Source organism: Clarias gariepinus, chromosome 5, assembly GCF_024256425.1.
Source record: "Clarias gariepinus isolate MV-2021 ecotype Netherlands chromosome 5, CGAR_prim_01v2, whole genome shotgun sequence".
Taxonomy (NCBI): Eukaryota; Metazoa; Chordata; class Actinopteri; order Siluriformes; family Clariidae; genus Clarias; species Clarias gariepinus.
This window is the reverse complement of record NC_071104.1, coordinates 3,852,501-3,857,500: the sequence shown is the minus strand read 5'-3', so window position 1 is coordinate 3,857,500 and position 5,000 is coordinate 3,852,501. Positions and strand designations below refer to the sequence as shown.

The 5,000-nt window shown below is 42.9% G+C and overlaps 1 protein-coding gene and 3 non-coding genes across 4 annotated transcripts in view; 3 read left to right on the top strand and 1 right to left on the bottom strand.

Moving 5' to 3' along the window:
• Window positions 1-5,000, top strand: part of LOC128524461 (nuclear factor 7, brain-like) — a 561,325-nt gene that overhangs the window by 74,202 nt on the left and 482,123 nt on the right. The window lies entirely within an intron of this gene.
• On the top strand, window positions 1,014-1,095 carry trnas-aga (transfer RNA serine (anticodon AGA)). Its single transcript has one exon. It is a non-coding gene; the product is annotated as a tRNA-Ser (tRNA).
• On the top strand, window positions 1,363-1,445 carry trnal-cag (transfer RNA leucine (anticodon CAG)). Its single transcript has one exon. It is a non-coding gene; the product is annotated as a tRNA-Leu (tRNA).
• Window positions 2,256-2,329, bottom strand: trnat-agu (transfer RNA threonine (anticodon AGU)). Its single transcript has one exon. It is a non-coding gene; the product is annotated as a tRNA-Thr (tRNA).

Sequence of the window (5,000 nt, the reverse complement as noted above, 5' to 3'; positions counted from 1 at the left end):
ACATATTAAATAAGGTATCTCCTCATCACCCATAGATTAAACGTTTTGTGGTATAAGGTCCTACAAATCCGAGACATCATGTTACCACACGAATGACGATTTGGCAGCAACATTATTCTGTTGCGTTTCTGTGAATGAGCCTCATACACTTGATTTGATGCTTGCAAAGGTCCCCAACAGCTGAATAATCGCAACCACAGGTCAAATTATATGTCAGAAGAAGGCAGCCAAACCAATGCAAATGCAAGAAATTATCTGCTCTAGTCATCGTCCTAACAGACAAATGTTTAAAGGTGTGGTAAAAAGATATGCAGTCGCAATGTAGCTAATGACCAGATCATAATGTTGACAGCAGTTGTGCTAGGGATACACAAGATAGGACTCTAATCTTGGCTAATCAGAAAGCTTGTGCATTGTGTGACTTTAACCCATGAGCTGTTAACGGTCAGACATGAAGCAAAGATTTCATTTCCTCCACTGAAACCAGTCTGATCTGCATAGCAACAGAAGTGCCCCTCAAGAGGCATTGCTGGGATTTAAATGCTCCTGTTCACCTCTCCTGGGATCTCCTGTTTACTAGACGTCTCTGCACATGGTTGTGTTGTTGAGGCAAAGCACTGAGCTGAACTTCATTTTCACAGATACTGAAAAATTCTTTTGAGATGTTCCACCGCATGTTTGAATGCAGAAGTCAAGGAATCAGCTTCTGGATGATGATGGGGTATGAAAAGTTGTCTTGTTTATGATTTATAGGATTATTTCATCTTTCTCACTGTATTTTGCAGCATGTATGGTTGCAGAGGCTGCTCTCTAAACTGCTTTGCTGTTTTTCTAAGGTAAAACGTGAACGTGGTTCCTGTCTGAAGCCTAAAAATCCTGAACTTAAGCCAACCGATACACTTGCGTGTATTGGAAAGATCTAGCGCTTGCTTTGGGGAGGAGGTCAAGTCATGAAATCAGACGTGGCAAAAGTCTATTCAATCACGGGCCCACACTATGTAAGCACACGCGGTGTAGTCGTGGCCGAGTGGTTAAGGCGATGGACTAGAAATCCATTGGGGTCTCCCCGCGCAGGTTCGAATCCTGCCGATTACGTCTGTTATATTGCGCAAGAAAGACATGTTGCAACTCATTGTGTTGTGGCTGTGATTTGTAACAAATTTCCTCATGCCCTTAAGAGTTGGTGATTTGCTGAAGACATAATGGTGACATCCTGCCCCCTTTTCATCCTCAATAGCTGCTGCTTTGGTGGAGAAATCCTGTCACCCCTTCCCAACGTTGATCTGTCTTCCAATGACAAGCTGCCTCATAGACATCCGATCGGTAATCCGTGCAAGACGTGACCTTTCTAGAGACCGCCGTGTCAGGATGGCCGAGCGGTCTAAGGCGCTGCGTTCAGGTCGCAGTCTCCCCTGGAGGCGTGGGTTCGAATCCCACTTCTGACAAGAGCCCCTTCTCTTTGTTGCATTTAGGAAATCATGTATGGATCTGCATCAATAACCTTGACCTCTCACAGCATAGCTTTGCTTGCTAGCGAAGAAGTTGGCACTTTTCTTCATCAAGCGCTTGCTTCTTCAATTTTTTGGACGATGTAGACATGGTTGTGTTGTTGAGGCAAAGCCCGGAGCAGGGTGCCAAAATCAAGGCTACAGGTTCTGAGCTGAACTTCCTTTTCACGCATGCTGAAAAATTCTTTTGAGATGTCCCAGCACATGTTTGATTGGTGAAGTCAAGGAATCAGCTTCTATTTGACAATTGGGTATGAAAAGTTATCATTGTTCATGATACATAGGTTCATTTCATCTTTCTGTCTGTATTTTGCAGCATTGCCCATAGATGGTTGGAGAGGTTGCTCTCTAAACTGCTTTCCTGTTTTGCTAAGGTAAAACGTCTACTCTGGATCAGACAAAGACATCCACATCAGATCGTAGTAGCTTTCAGCAACTTATCACTGTATGCTTTCTTAGAAAATGGGCACAAGCGAGCTTTCAGTAATGTAATTTTATGTATACATACACATATATTTATATATATTGAAGGGCAGTGTGTAGTGCAATCTTGGGCAATTGGGCCATGTACAATTTGCAATATAGCTAATGACCTACGGATACACAAGATCGGACTGTAAACTTGGCTAATCAGAAAGCTTGTGCATTGTGTGACCTTAAACCATTTAATGGTCAGACATAAAGCAAAGATTTCCTTTTTCCACAGAAACCAGTCTGACCTGCATAGCAACAGAGGTGCACAGTGAGAGGCACTGCTGGGATTCGAACCCAGGATCTCCTGTTTACTAGACAGGCACTTTAACCAACTAAGCCACAGCGCCACAACCAAACCTTAGCCTCTTGCATATACTCTCGCGTATCTGAGATGCTCCAGCACAGGAACTTGACTATCAAGCTAAGATTGTCTCCACTGGCATGCAGCATGATAGGACCATGAATGAAGTCCCACAGTGCTATACCATGCTTCACAGAGCACGCCGAAACTGCCAGTCATGGTGTTTCGACTCAGGTTGTTCCAAGTTCATTGCAGGCAAAGATCATGCCTGTTGCAGTAGATTTCAGGCTTGCAAAAATAAACAAATTTCAAACACACTGTATGTTATATATTTGCAACTGGCATACAGTTTACAGCAAAAAAAAAAAAAAAAAAAATATATATATATATATATATATATATATATATATATACTAGCTTATTGACAGCCATTGTCCTCATTTAAATGTAACCAAATGTCAACATCAGGCAAATGTTCCACGGCTACTCAGAAAATGATTCAATTCTTGCAAATCAAAATGCCAGTTTTCATTCACTTCTGTGGGAGGAATAGAGCTACCTTGCTTGACACCATGGACAGGTGTCTACCTCTGGAAAACACATGAAAACTGAGCAGAAATCCTGGCTGAAAGCAAGATACCCTGCCACAACCTGAGACCACAAGCACTTAAGCCTTGAGTTCCTCATGCAGTTGGACCCAGACCTTGTCTGGTGTACCAAGAGATGAAACTCACAACAGGCACTGCTGGGATTTGAACTCAGGATCTCCTGTTTACAAGGCAGGTGCTTTCACCAGCTAAGCCACAGTGCCAATGGCCTGCGCGGCACCTTAGGCATGACCCAGCACTTTTAACCGAGACTCTCCTGGCCAAGACGTAATCTGATTGCAATGCTAATATTTCCTCCATCCGCATGCAAACCTCGCTGAGCTCGTAAGACGAGTACTCAACCAGCGATGCCATGCAAATGCTTTGATGTTTGTTTGCACATCCTAACTTTGATTTCGGCTTGATAAGATCCCAAAACGGGTGAAAATCCTTAAGAAAATGTCAAGTTTTAGATCTGTAAATGGCACACAAGCCACAGCAAACAAAAGGTTATGGCTGAACTCCAGCCATAGTCCTAACAAGCATATCACAACAGTCAGGGGGGAGGAATTAAAATCCACATGCCATGCACATCTAAAAGCAAGCAAGCGTTCATCAGATTGCTGCTGTGGACTTTGGCTCTTTGTCCCATAAGGATTGCGTGAATCAATGTCGTAACCTTTTGTTGAAGCTGGAGTTGAGCTGAGGGCTTGATTTGGGACAAATGGGCGGAAACATGTGGAAAACAATGATATTTCTTAAAATCAGCTGACAAGTCATTCAATCAAATATGGCACATAGGAAAGTGCATCTTGAACAGGGATTCCTGACCAAAGATTTCATTTTAGACATGGTGTGTGGACAAAAAGAAGGTAACAAGTTAGTGTCTCTGGCGGGGCATCGAACCCGCAACCTTTGAATAGCTCCACAGCTGAGTCCAGAAGTCCAACACGCTATCCATTGCATCACAGAGCCAACCAGGGTGTTTTTTTTTCAGGCTCTCCAAGATTCATGGATGCTCGAGTTCATTGGGCAGATGCTTTTCTGTTGCTACTAATCAAATTCCACCAAATGCAAACAACTATGGCAGGTGCTGATCCCACAAGCTGTCAACAGCGTCCACAGAATGCCTTGATTTCACCATGGAATTTGCCACAGATCCCTGTCTGACTTGCAAAGTTATTCAACTCTGGCTGTAAGAAAGGCAAGAAAGGGATAGCTTTCGCACCAACAGATGATTGTTGCAGTAGACACTGCTTGGATAGCACTGTAGCATGGAGACCTCAACATATACACACTGGAGTAAGCGCTAGATAACATATAAAATAAGGTATCTCCTCATCACCCATAGATTAAACGTTTTGTGGTATAAGGTCCTACAAATCCGAGACATCATGTTACCACACGAATGACGATTTGGCAGCAGCATTATTCTGTTGCGTTTCTGTGAATGAGCCTCATACACTTGATTTGATGCTTGCAAAGGTCCCCAACAGCTGAATAATCGCAACCACAGGTCAAATTATATGTCAGAAGAAGGCAGCCAAACCAATGCAAATGCAAGAAATTATCTGCTCTAGTCATCGTCCTAACAGACAAATGTTTAAAGGTGTGGTAAAAAGATATGCAGTCGCAATGTAGCTAATGACCGGATCATAATGTTGACAGCATAATGTTGACTTGTGCTAGGGATACACAAGATAGGACTCTAATCTTGGCTAATCAGAAAACTTGTGCATTGTGTGACTTTAACCCATGAGCTGTTAACGGTCAGACATGAAGCAAAGATTTCATTTCCTCCACTGAAACCAGTATGATCTGCATAGCAACAGAAGTGCCCCTCAAGAGGCATTGCTGGGATTTAAATGCTCCTGTTCACCTCTCCTGGGATCTCCTGTTTACTAGACGTCTCTGCACATGGTTGTGTTGTTGAGGCAAAGCACTGAGCTGAACTTCATTTTCACAGATACTGAAAAATTCTTTTGAGATGTTCCACCGCATGTTTGAATGCAGAAGTCAAGGAATCAGCTTCTGGATGATGATGGGGTATGAAAAGTTGTCTTGTTTATGATTTATAGGATTATTTCATCTTTCTCACTGTATTTTGCAGCATGTATGGTTGCAGAGGCT